Consider the following 14,498-nt stretch of genomic DNA (forward strand, 5'->3'; position numbering starts at 1 on the left):
TTCAATTCTCATTACTTCAAAAAAAATAAATAATAGTCAGGTGTGGAGACACATGCCTGTAATCCTAGCAGCTAGAGAGGCTGAGGTAGGAGGATCACAATTTCAAAGATAGCCTCAGCAACTTAGTGAGACTCTAAGTGGGACACTGTCTGCAAATAAAATATAAATAGGGCTGGGGATGTGGTTTAGTGGTCACGTGCCCTTCAGTTCAATCCCTGGACACCCCCCTCCAAAGGGGGAAAAAAAGATAAAAGAAATAATGAAATAACTGAGACACATGTCCTGGGATATGGATGCCTACATCTTACCTCAGTGACACCTTTAGAAGAAAATCTCTTACTTATGGACATCCTTAATATACCTGAATGAACAAGGGCAAAGTGATATATAGTTTCAGAAACACTACTTGGTTAACAGATCACAAAAATAATTTTGTTTTTTTTTTCCCCAAAAAATATCAGTACTGGGCTGGGGATATAGTTCTATTGGTAAGAGTGCTTGCTTTGCATGCATAAGGCCCTCGGTTCTAATCCCCAGCACCACAAAAAGAAACAAACAACAACAACAACAACAAAACCCAATAAATATTAGTACTTTGAGAAACAATAGAAACCAAGACTGGCTTATATACCCTCAATGAGAAGGAAGTCCTTAATAGTTTATTGATGTTAAAAGTATAGTTTATAATGATGGTTTGCAAAAAGAATTGAAGAAAATTTTAGAAGCTGAATTTTCTGTGAATACTGGTAGACCTTGAAAAGAAGTCAACAAAAATAAATAAGCTTCCAGGAGGAAAATAAGAGTTGTTTCCAATTTGAGTAGTAATATTTCCCATAATTTGTTCCTGATTTTTCATTGTTATTTTTTGGTGGGGAAAGGGCCTATTTTATTTTATTTTTATTTTTTAAAACATAAAATAGTGGAGAATACTCTGTTAACTTCTAAGTTTCTCCTTTATACCTTAAGTAAGAGTTGTGTCAGGACTGGTGTTGTGGCTTAGTGGTAGAGCCCTCACCTAGCATGAGTGAGGCACTGAGTTCAATCCTCAGCACCACATAAAGATAAATAAAATTATTGTGTCCATCTACAACTAAAAAACATTAAAAAAAAGAGTTGTTTCAAAGATGAGGTGGTCTCCAAGGGAAGAGAGAAGTGTGTTTTGAATTCCTGATTAACAGATATAGTTTGTAAGATTATATAAACCTGTACAGTTTATATTCTTTAAAGATTTCTTTCTTTTTAAAGAAAGTATTCATGTATATGATAATTTCTTTTAGGCCATGAATATTAAAGTAGAGCCAGAAGAGACAACAGAAGCCAGAACTCATAATCTGAGACGTCGAATGGGTTGTCCAACTCTAAAATGTGAAAATGGTAAGAAAGTTTATTCATGAATAAGAAAGAAAACATAGCTGAGTACGGTGTATTCCCAGCTACTTAGGATGTTGAGGCAGGAGGATCACAAGTTTGAGACCAGCCTATGCAACATAGTGAGACCTGTCTCAAAATAAAATAAAATTTCCTGGGATGTAGCTCAGTGCTTACCTAGATTTGGGAAGCTCTGGGTTCAATCCCCAATATAAAAAAAGAAGGATGAAGGAGGTGATGGGGTGAAGAAGGAAGCAGAGAACAGCATAATACAGAAAGATCTAACTTTGGATTGCCTCCCACAGACAAAGAAATGAAAAGTAACGTCAAGCAAGAACTCACTGAGAAGAAAGATTATATTGTAGAAAGTGAGAAGGAAAAGCCCAAGAGTCGATCTAAAAAATCCACCAATGCTGTGAGTTGATTTCTTCCTTTCTCTTTTCCCCTATTTCTTCTTTTCTCCTTTCATTTCTTCCTTTTGAGTCTCTTTACCCTGAAGCTTATACTTTTGTGCCGTACTTAGGTTAGGTTAACTTACTGCCTGACAATGAAAAGATCTTTTTGAGTCAGTTTATACTATCAGTTTGTAAATGAAGAAATACACGAGAACCTTATAAAGACAGTGTAGTAATATGGGGAGGTGGTAGGGGCAGCTGTTTTTCTAGAGTACATTCTGTTGAGCACTTAATAGTAAATGAGCTGTATCATATATTGAATCAACGAACCTACCTTCAAATGAGCTGAAGGCTATGTCAAAAATCAGTTTGGTGTTTTCCAACTTTCCATCTAGCAAGGGAAAGGAACAGAAAAAAGAAATGAAATATAAAACAGAGAAAGGAAGGAAAGAAGAAGAAAGAAGCCTAGGGATTAGTGGGTAGGACATGGCAGAGATGGGGAGCTGTTTACTCTGTTAGACACTTTTGTTTAAAGTGAAACTAGAGTGTTAGGCTCTGATTGCCCTCTTTTTCTGCTCCCAAACCGGTAAATATACCTCACCACTGGGTATTTTGGGGGAACTTTTAAACACTGACCCTTACTTAATTAGAATTTGAAGTGGTAGTTTAATGTAGTTAATTAACTTTAAAACTTCTCTCCTTTTAAATATGGCAAAATTGAATTTTTCCTTCATAAATTCTACTTTTGGTTAGCGGGTAATTATTACCTAGCACCTTATTCTTCTAGAAGACATTTTTTTTCTTTTAAGGTTGGGTCATAAGCTTTTTAAAAAATACTTGTTTTAATTGTATATAAACACAGTGCTGAGGATAGAACCCAGTGCCGCACAGGGGCTAGGCAAGCACTCTACCACTGAGCCACAACCTCACCCCTGAAAGACTTATTTTTAAACTACCAAAAGGTAGCAATGTAAATATAGGACAATTGAGAAAAAATATTCAGAAACTTGGGAGATCACATTTTGGAACTGAGGTTGCATTGAAGTATTATGAAATACCTTTTATAGAAAACGAAGGGTTTTTTTAATTTTAAATATCCCTTATAGAAGTTGTACAACTGGAAGCAGGCTGGAAAGACTACATACATGTCTTAGATCCATTTCATTCTTACAGTTTCACTAAATCAAGTAATAGCTCATTCTGCTTTGTTCTACCCTCTTTTTCATTGATGCAGGTGGACCTGTATGTCTGCCTCTTGTGTGGCAGTGGCAATGATGAGGACCGGCTTCTCTTATGTGATGGCTGTGATGACAGTTACCATACCTTTTGCTTGATTCCACCACTCCATGATGTTCCCAAGGGAGACTGGAGGTGTCCTAAGTGTTTGGCTCAGGTAAAAATTAAAGACAGTGGTAACATTAGAAAATGTCTTCTGGAGTACTTTTTCTTTGCCTGGTGGTTTAGATTTGGCAATGGATAATAGTGAAGTTCAGGAAGAAAATTGGATTGACCATGAATAGGATAGAAGTCTTAGAAGTAAATTCCACAGTGTGGCTGAGAAAGTGGGGGGGAAGTAAAAAAATGTAAGATATAATTACATTGCTTTAAAAAAAATCTCATTGTAAAAAGCACTGCATATTCTTAGCAAGAATTCTTGAAACACTGAACAACTGAAAATAGAGATAGTTCACAGTGAATAGATAACCATCATATCAGTGTATATTCATCCAGACTCTCTTCTATTTTAAACAAATGAAATTACATTACATAAGCAATTTTAGTGATCTACTTCTTAAAGTATTTTTGTGAATTTACTGATACTTGCCATCACTTTTTATGAAGATTATTTTATACTATTTATAATGAAGCAGTCACTTAAATACTATGTTTGCGTTAGGATTAGATTATATAATAAGGTGGATAATAGGGATGAACTTGGCTGGGGTTGTGGCTCAGTGGTAGCACTGGGTTTGATTCTCAGCACTACATACAAATAAATAAAATAAAGGTCCATCAACAACTAAAAAATATTTTGAAAAAAATAGGGTTGAACTTGCAAGATGGTCTGGAATATTCAAATTCATTAATTTTCTATAATCTAGGGCCACCTGTAACTGCCTGCTAACTTCTCAATGTTTAGTTTTATTTTTTTAGTACTGGGGATTGAACCTAGGGCTGCTTTACCAATTAACTACATTGCTGATCCTTTCTATTTTTTATTTTGAGACAGGATTTTACTAAGATGCTTAGGGCCTTGCTAAGTTGGTGAGGCTGCCCTTGAACTTGGGATTCTCCTATCTCAGTCTCCCAAGTTGCTGGGGTTATAGGCATGCACCACTGTGCCTGGCTCAGTGTTTGTTTTTGATGGCATAGTTAGGATATAATTAACTAATGCTGTTCAGAGAGCCATTCTACTTCCATCAAGTGTTTTATCTCTATTTTGATGATATATTACGTGTTGATTTTTTTCTTAGTTTTAACTCTCTGAAGGACATTATTCCTCTCATTATTGAAAACATTTTTTTTGGTTCTGAAAGAAGCAAGGTTTTAGGCTGCCTCTTTTCTGTGTGTGTATGTGGGTTTGGGGACAAAGAGTTAATAATTGGTGATTGAACTCAGGTAACTGTACCACTGAGCTATATTCCTAGTCACTGCTTTATATCCCCCCATTTAAATTTATTATTTTGAGATAGGATCTCACTTATTTGCCCAGGCTGGCCTGGTAGTTGTTATCCTTCTGTTTCAGCTTCCCCATGCCCAGCCTAGGATGCTTCTTTATAGAGATTTAAATTATTCAAAGATGTGATTATTTAAGTAAATTTATTTGCTTGCTAGAACACCCTTCAAATTTCAGGCAGATTGATTTTTTTTTAAACGGAGACATTGCATAGAAGTAAAAAAAAAAAAAAAAAACTTTTTTTTTTTTAAAGAAAATCTGTCCTTTTGATGATTGACCAGATAGACTTGTAGACTTGACATTTTCAGGTGCCACCTAGAACACAAACTTTCTTTTTTATTTGCAGGAATGTAGTAAACCACAAGAAGAATTTGACTTTGAACAAACAGCCAGGGACTACACCCTTCGTACTTTTGGGGAAATGGCAGATGCATTCAAATCTGATTACTTCAACATGCCAGTCCATGTATGTACACATTTACTGCTTTGATAGAGGATTTTAATAACTTTGGAGACAGAAATGACACTTTTAATTTTTAATGATATTAAAATTCCACAATAAAATTCTTTCTGATTCATCTAAGAATTTCACTAGAGATACCTTTTTCACAGAGATTATACAGTAGCAGTAGTAAAAATAGCAATAAAGAAAATCACCTACAGTCCCTTTAGCCCAATGCATGTAATTTAAAGAATACAGCAAAAATTTACTGACAACTTACTATGTGCCAAGCTGTGTGCTTTGCCTTGGGAATGCATTTGTTGTATATTAGCTAGTTGCATGTAAGTTAGTATTATGAACTTCATAGGATTCTGGTTTTAATTCTCCCTGGTTCACCTAGCACTATAAGCATGCTTCATTCAGCATTTAATAGTCTATCAAATGAATATGACAAAACTAAATGGTTTCCTTTAGTAATTCTGGGTATTTAAAGCTGGGGTCTTCCTCAGTTCTAAATAAATGCTATAGCAAACACTTCATCCATGTTGATCTCTGTAATTGAATTATGTTCTTTGAATGATTGCTGAGATCTAATGTTCTCATAAATAAGAATATTTATTCCTTACCCTACCCCCACAGGTCCATCAATTTATGGCACTCCAGCTTTACTTGTGTGTGTGTGTGTGTGTGTGTGTGTGTGTGGTGCTGGGATTTGAACCCAGAACCTTGTACATGCAAGGCAAGCACTCTACCAACTGAGCTATATTCCCAGTCCCAACATCCAGCAGTATATATTAATGAGCCTGTTTTTCTTTATTATCACCAACATTAGCTAAAATGTTTGTTTATTTAATTGGCTTATGTTTATTCTCCATTTGAATTTTTAGGTCTTTCGTTTCCTTGTATATTATAGTATTTGCCAGTTTTTGCTCAGCCAATTCTAGTGACTTGCAACCTATCTATGGTTGGCTTTTTATTTTAATTAAAAGATGAAAGATGTTTAAGTTACTTACTTGACTGTGTACTCAAGTCAGATATCAACAGATACTTGACAGTCTGGTGCCTTTTTATAGGGCATTCTGCCCAAATTAATTGTTCTTTTTGTTCATACTCTGCACCCTTGTCTCTTTTTTTTAATCATCATTGCCTACTTTACTCTTCTTTTCATATCTAGTAAAAAAAATGGATGGACTCAAAGACAATGTGTTCAAAAGCCTCTTGAAGTATAAAGCATCATTCTAAACACAGATGACCATTATTTTTATACTGTCCTCAACCAAGTTGTGTACTACATTTCTGATAAGACAAACATTCCCAATTTTTGAATATCAGCATTTTACATTCTTTAGCTACTTTTTATAATCATAGCCAGGTTCATGATAGAGGAACATGAATTCTTAATTTTTTTTTTTTTTAGAATTTAAAAAAATATATATATATATATTTTTTTAGTTTTCAGTGGACACAACACCTTTCTTTGTATGTGGTGCTGACGATCAAACCCAGGCCACACGCATGCCAGGCGAGCGCGCTATTGCTTGAGCCACATCCCCAGCCTCTGAATTCTTAATTTTTATGTTGCCGTTTCTTTTCTTTTTTTGGTAACCAGGATGGAACACAGCATGTATTACCACTGAGCTTCATCCTTGGCCCCTTTGTATTTTATATTTTAAGACAGGGTCTCACAAAGGTGCTCAGGTTGGCCTGGAACTTACAATCTTTGCTTTAGACTGAGTCTCTGGGATTATAAGCATTGCACCATTGTACCCAACTCTTAATGCTCCTTAATTATAAAATTCCTTTTAGAATATAAAGATGTTTCCTGAATTGCCTGGGATCAATTATGGAATGATATGGAGAGAATCTTCCCTTAGAAGTCTGGTCCATGATTCCTGTCATTAATTTACCTAGTTACATCAGTCATAGGCAGTTTGTAAATGAGTAAGAAAACTCACCTTTTCCTCTTATTATATTTTTAGATGGTTCCCACAGAACTGGTGGAGAAAGAATTCTGGCGATTGGTAGGCACTATCGAAGAGGATGTCACAGTGGAATATGGAGCTGATATTGCTTCAAAGGAATTTGGAAGTGGTTTTCCTGTTCGAGATGGAAAAATCAAACTTTCACCTGAGGACGAGGTAGGCCCAAGTAGTAAGGAACTTTTAGTTTGAGGGAGACTTGTGCATTTAAAGCTATGATTCAGCATATCCTTGATCTAAAGAGCCTGCTACTGGATTAATAGCATCCTTATTATTATTATTATTATTATTATTTTTTAATGGGATCATTTTTTTAAACCTTTATTTCACTTATTTTTGTGTGGTGCTGAGGATCAAACCCAGGGTCTTGCACATGTGAGGCAAGGGCTCTACTGCTGAGCCACAACCCCAGCCAGCACCCCCCAACCCCAGCATCCTTATTATAAAAAATGAAAGTCCATGTATGTGGCTTGAAAGTTTAAGTACTTATTGAAATTCTGTTTGGTCCTTGAAGTAATTTATTATTACTTTCAGCAGATCCTTAATTATCAGATTTTTAGTGATTTCAAGAAAAGTTGGAAGACAATAGAACAATTCTAGTCCTAATTGTACCACTACATTTTATATCATGGTGATAAGGGAAAATAACTTTGCCTTCAGATTGTATAACTTAATTTCTCCTTCTGAAGAAAATCTAAGAGTTTTATTTATTTATTTATCTTAAAATTATGTCTATGAGTCTATTGTTTTCTACACCATCAGGTTTCTTTAAAAAAATTCTATCCTGTTAGGAAGTAAACAAAAAAATAAATATATAAATATATTCTAACACACACAGGAAATGGGTAATCCTATATCTATAGCTTGATGAATTTTCACAAACTAAGCACACCCATGTAACCAGCAGTCGAATAAGAATTAAGAATCCGTGCCCAACTCCCCCTTTGCCCTCTCTCCTTCATTACTTTACCTCTTTCAGGATAACCACTATTCTGACTTCCAATACCGAAGATTACTTTGCCTATTTTTGAACTTTAGTATCTCTGTATCCAGGGTCTTGTTAGATTACCCAGACTGGCTTTGAAATTGCAGTCTTCCTGCAGCAGCCTCTTGAGTCACTGGGATTACAGCCTTTTCCACCAATCCTGGAACAAGTCCATTTATATAAAGCTTTAAATGAGGCAGAACTAATCTACGGGCATCCTAAAATTGAGCATGTTGACCCCTCTACTTCCCACTCCCTTTTATTTGGAAGGAAATTATTTTCCAGACAGCCTTTGGAAATAGAATTCTAAAGTATTAACATGGTACAGCTAAAACTTTACCCTCATTTTTCTTATTTTTAGGAATATCTTGATAGTGGCTGGAATTTGAACAATATGCCAGTGATGGAGCAGTCTGTCCTTGCCCATATTACTGCTGATATATGTGGCATGAAACTCCCTTAGTTGTATGTGGGAATGTGCTTTTCTTCATTCTGTTGGCATATTGAAGACCATTGGAGCTATTTCATCAACTACCTGCACTGGTGAGAAATCCCACATAGAAATTATAAGCAGTATGTAAACCGGGTAGAAAAACTTTCTGTTCCTCTCAAATATGTCTCAGCTATGTTTGAAGACTGATGAGCTAGTTTTTTTCACTGCTATTATAATAGGCATCCTATTAAGGCAGTAGTAGTTTATAAAGCTTCCTAGAAAGTACATGGATCCTCTAAATTGTACACTGTAGCCTGAGAAGTGTAGCCTGTTTTTGTGGAGTAAGTTTTTACTCATAGAATGGTTAAAAAGCTTTGGACTGTACTTTCCTATAGAAAATTGTATTCAATGGCAATTTGGGAATAGAGGCAGGCTATAGGTACATAGTATCTTCCAGGTCCTTGGGATGCCAGCTTCCTTTTTGTTGGGTGGAATTCTGTCACCACAACACTTTGAGGGAACCTCATCCTTGTGTCTGTGAATTTTGTGAATGCAGATACTTGGACCTCTATTCTCAAAGCCATTTCTTCACATCTGTTTTTCCCCTTTTATTCATCTTGCTTCTAAATATAAAAATATTTGAAGATTCATAATTCACTTAAATCCTTATATAAGGAATTCAAGAATGTACCACAAGAAAGAAGAGATGGTATATATATGTATGGCATCAGTTCTTCCTCCCTGGGCAGTTACTCCCAGTTGTAAAGTGAAGATGATATTTATCATATCTCACAGGGATGTTACAGATTAATTGGTTGACAATTGAAAATGCTTTGAAGAATAACAGCTTTTTAGAAGTGCTAATTGCCTTATCATTTTTGATGTAACCTCATCTGTCAGAATGGGCAAGGGAAGAGGAAGATGGAGAGTTGCCATCTCTTGTCAGTTGCTGTAGGAAACCGTGGAACTTCATATCCTGTAGATCCCTTATTATTAAAAATTCTGAATATCTGCATTTTTTAAAGGGTTAGTTAGTTAAAAGTGGGAGCTGGGAGAGGAATGGACCTCAGCTAGAAAGTCTCATGCTTACACTTATACTTGAAGGTAGAAAATGCATTACATATGTTCAGATCACATTTATAATGATACTTCCTCAATTTGAACATTCCTTTGTAACTAAGTCTTACACAGCAAGGTCTGAAAAATACGAACTGATTAACATTTTGTTTTGTGTTGGTATTGCAGATTGATTTATTTTTATAATCTCTTTCCAGGGGTGAGCCAAAAACCTGTATGGAGTCCCAGGGTATGCTGCTGAGCAGCTGGAAAATGTAATGAAGAAACTAGCTCCAGAGCTCTTTGTGTCCCAACCAGATCTCCTCCATCAGCTTGTGACCATCATGAACCCCAATACCCTGATGACTCATGAAGTGCCTGTATGTTCTGGTTAATCCTCTTATCACTCCGACTTACTAATTCACCACTTATTCCCTATTATTTACTTTTTAATGAAGTTGATTTGGTTACCTGTTTTCCATGGGATACTTCATAGCAGAAACAGGTGCTTGATGCAAGTTGGTATTATATATATAGCATTAACCCAGTGGGGGTAGTCACTCAAATACCACAGAAACTGATTTGTTGCAGCTAATACCTGGATAACTGAATGGCCTTGCTTTGCCAAAAAAAAAAAAAAAAGTGTGATATTTTTCTTTTTTTCTTTTTCATTGTTCATTCAATGGCTTTAGTATATTCATAGGTTGTGCAACTCTCACCACTAATATGTTCTAGACTGAATTTTTTTATGACTTCAGTCTTACAATCAATAAAACAAAAACTTTTTTTAAAAAATATTTTTTAGTTGTAGTTGGACACAATACCTTTATTTTATTATTTTTATGTGGTGCTGAGGATCAAACCCAAGGCCTTGCACACTCTACTGCTGAGCCACAACCCCAGCCCTAAAACAAAAACTTAAATGATCTGTCAGTATACATAGTTTACTATGAAAATGGCTAGATTTTGTTATAAAGAGAGTGGTGTTAGAATTCTTTATATTCTGTCCCTATTTGAAAAATAATTATATTGAATCTTTATGATCTTCATTTTGAATGGTGAACCAAACTATCATTCTTAACAGAAATTATTTATATTGTACCCCTATCCCCAAGTTTTATTTTAAGTGAAAATTTACTTCTAGGTCTTGAGCTTGTTCAGGGCTCCCAGTCTTGACTTGGAAGGTGCTGTGGATATTTTCTCTGAGATTGCTGTTACATAAAGTAACATTCATATGCTTGCTTTCTTTTGGATAATACTCTGAAGATATTTTGGGAGTCTATATTGATTTTTTTTTTTTTTTTTTGGTGCTTGGGATATAACCCAGGGCCTTGTGCACTTGTGTATACAAGGCAAGCACTCTACCAACTGAGCCATATCCCCAGCCTGGGAGTCTATATTGAGATGTATGGAATTGAAGAGTCCATCCTAATTAGCTAAATAAAATGTAAATGATAGACTAATAGTGTTAAAATGAATTATTTTTATTTTTATTTTTTTTAATTGTAGATGAACACAATACCTTTGTTTTACTTATTTATTTATATGTGGTGCTGAGGATTGAATTCAATACCTTACATGTACTAGGCAAATGCTCTGTGACTTAGCTACAACCCCAGCCCTAAAGTGAGTTCTTGATCTTGCTGTGACCTAAATTTTATCTGTTTTGGCATCACAAGTTAGTTAGTCAATGGGAATAGACTGAAAAGACATTTCATTGAGGTATCATAAGTTATGTATGGGCTATAACTGATAAAATAATGACCAATAAGTACTAAAATTCTTCCATACTTTCATTGTTAGTACTTTGCTCATTTATCCCTGCCCCCCCCCAATGTGGATTGGTCTTGCCCCATTTGTCAAAAGTAGCTTGCTCAATGCAAGACTTGGCTCTAGTTCTTTAGTATTTGAGCAAATCATGCAAGACTACATTCTGGACCTACAGAAGTAGATGAATAAGCTGGGTGCAGTGGCTCACACCTATAATCCCAGTGATCCAGGAGGCTAAGGCTGGAGGATCACAAGTTCAAAGCCAGCCTCAGCAATTTAGTGAGGTCCCAAGCAGCTTAGTGAGACACCCTGTCTCAAAAATAAAAGGGTCTTGCCAATTTGCACTCCTGAGTTTAATGCCCTGTACCCCAAACAAACAAAATAGATGAATGAGCTCCTTGTGAGCTCCTTGTGCAATACGGATTCACAATTTAAGGGGAAAAGGGACAAAGTTTATGTAGAAAATGGAAAGGGTGGTGTGGTTTGTTAGTGTCAAGTAGACTATTGAGATTCAGAAAGGGCTTATAAATTAGATGCCATCTGAAGTAGGAGTTTGAACTTCTGCTTATCAGTGTTTGGCAAAGAGTAGGAGAGGAAGAAAGTAGTTCAGATAGAAAGGATTTTGCTCATGTGACACAGTCTGTCTTTATGAGAACCCCAATAGAGTCATTACCATGCATATGTCTGGGCCCCATCACTAGAATTTCTGATTTTTTTGGGGTCTTGACCACAGTTGGAACAACCATAAATTCGAGATACAGAGGCTTAAAAAGCTGTGTGCTCTTATGTAAGTTCAGTGTAAAAGTTGTGTGCCTTGAATAATACAGGTGCTTTTGGTGTTTGGTTAATCCAAAGAGTGGAATGTTAGGAAGTAAATTTGAGATCCAAATCAGGAAGAGCTCCGTATGAGATTCCTTAAAAAAATATATATATATATATATTTTAATTGTAGTTGGACACAATGTCTTTATTTATTTGTTTTTATGTGGTGCTGAGGATCAAGCCCAGGGCCTCCCACGAGCTAGGCAAGCGCTCTACCACGGAGCCACAACCCCAGCCCTATTATGATATTCTTGAAATAGAATCTTCAGCTGGTGGTAGGTTATCCTGTTTGGGGCTAATCAAATTACATTAGGATTTTTTTTAATGATATCAGGGATGCTTAACCACTGAGCCACATCCCCAACCCTTTTATTTTTAAATTTTTTAATTTTTTAAAAAATTTTGAGACAGGGTCTTGCCAATTTGCTTGGCTTCCAGAGTATGCCCTTGAATTTGTGATCATCCTGCCTCAACCTTCTGAGATAATGGGATTACACCATCATACTCAGTAGGATATTCTTTATGGTAGCTGTATTTAGAAAAATGATCAAAAAATCGATCCTGGATGTGGTCAAAGTTTTGTATTGGAAGCCATATTTTTTGTTCAGAGTAACTAACAATGGTAGCCTGGGGTACTTGCTCCATCTTGTGGCAGAAATTAGGTGACATTCTATCTATAATTTTTCTTTTCTTTTTTTCTTCAGTTTTAACTGGCAGAAAGCTTCATGTTTTGGAGAATCACCTAATAGTTTATGTCCAAATTATCTTTGGTGAGAGTGTAATTGAGAACCTCAAAAATCTCTAATTGTCTGTCTTTTCAGGTTTATCGAACAAATCAGTGTGCTGGAGAGTTTGTGATTACATTTCCAAGAGCTTACCACAGTGGTTTTAACCAAGGGTTTAATTTTGCTGAGGCTGTTAACTTCTGCACTGTTGACTGGGTATGTAATTACAAATTAGTGAGCTTTTTCTAACTGTGGAAATGGAATATAATGCTTTCAAACCTGCCCTGTATATTGTTACTATAACCCGTTGATGTTCAGCTGGACAGTCTGCAAATTGTTTTCCAGTCCATAAAGAGATAAGGCTCTTTGTACCACATTGTAAATCAAGCATATGTAATATAATCACAAATATTTAATTCCACTAACTTTTTCTTTCTTTTGTAGCAAGACTTTATTTTTTGTTGTTGTTGTGACTTTTTGTTTGTTTGTTTTTTGTTTTTGATTATTGTTCTTTTGAGATGGGGTTTCACTATGTTGCCCAGGCTCACCTCAAGTTCCAGGGCTCAAGTGACCTTCTTTAGCCTCTTCAGTATCCTGACTTAATGATGAAAGGAGGCTATTGATTAATATTCTGCAACTCTGGTCTGAAACTTTGTCCATACTGGTTTAAATTATTCACAGTATTGCAATTTACTGACACATTTGGTTTCCTTAAGTTATAAAGTTGAATACTTTAAAAAAGTATATTTTAGTTGTTGATGGACCTTTTTTTTTTTAAATATGTGGTGCTGAGATTCCATTGCCTTCATACATGCTAGTATGATATTTTATAGTGTGATATTTGGTGATATTTTTAATACCACTTTTCAACTAAGGTACCCAATATGCTAGATCTTTGAGATCCAAAGATATATAAGGTCTGGGTGTAGTCTTGGTATCTTAGTCTGGTTTTAGAGTTGATAAATGTTTTAACCCAGAATGCGACATTTGATTAACTGATAGTACAAGTTAGAAGTTTTGGGAAATAGAAGATGAGTGTATCTCCTCCTTTCTTTCAACACAGCTGCCATTAGGCCGACAGTGTGTGGAGCATTACCGCCTGCTTCACCGTTACTGTGTGTTTTCCCATGATGAGATGATATGTAATATGGTGTCTAAGGCTGATGTACTAGATGTTGTAGTGGCTTCAACTGTTCAGGAAGACATGGCCATTATGATTGAAGATGAGAAAGCCTTAAGGGAGACTGTTCGTAAATTGGTAAGGTTTCTCCTCACCTAATTGCATGTCATCCGGGTATAACTTATTAAAGTTCTTACACACTTTAAGAAGTCTTTTTTAGTGTATTTAATTTCCTTGAAAGCCATTCTAGTAGATGTATAGTAATGTATCATTTTTGTTTTTATTTACTGCCTAACTTATTGTGGACTTATTTGCCACCTATTTCTCTATCTTTGTATTCAAATGTTTGTACCCCTCCTTTAAAATATTTTTAATTGTAGATGGGCATAATACCTTTTATTTTATTTTTTTTTAAGTGGTGCTGAGGATAAAACCCAGTGCCTCACAGTGAGCCACAACCCCAGCCCATATTAGGCCCTTTTTATTTATTAAATTAGATTATTCTAAGAGTACATTATATATTGTGTATACCAGTCCTTTATCAGATAAGTGTTCTGCTAATATTTTCTCCCAGTCTGATTTATCTTTGGTTCTCCTAGCACTGTCTTTCACAGAATAGAATGTATTCATTTTAATGAAGTCCATTTTATGTCTTCCTTTGTTGTTGCTGTGCTAGGGATTGAATCCGGGGTTTTGTGCATTCGAGGTGTGCACTCAGCCAACTTA

The 14,498-nt window shown here is 35.7% G+C and overlaps 1 pseudogene; it reads left to right on the forward strand.

Moving 5' to 3' along the window:
- Positions 1–14,498, forward strand: part of LOC143387612 (lysine-specific demethylase 5B-like) — a 55,505-nt pseudogene that overhangs the window by 19,722 nt on the left and 21,285 nt on the right.

This window comes from Callospermophilus lateralis, unplaced genomic scaffold (genome assembly GCF_048772815.1).
Source record: "Callospermophilus lateralis isolate mCalLat2 unplaced genomic scaffold, mCalLat2.hap1 Scaffold_146, whole genome shotgun sequence".
Classification (NCBI taxonomy): Eukaryota; Metazoa; Chordata; class Mammalia; order Rodentia; family Sciuridae; genus Callospermophilus; species Callospermophilus lateralis.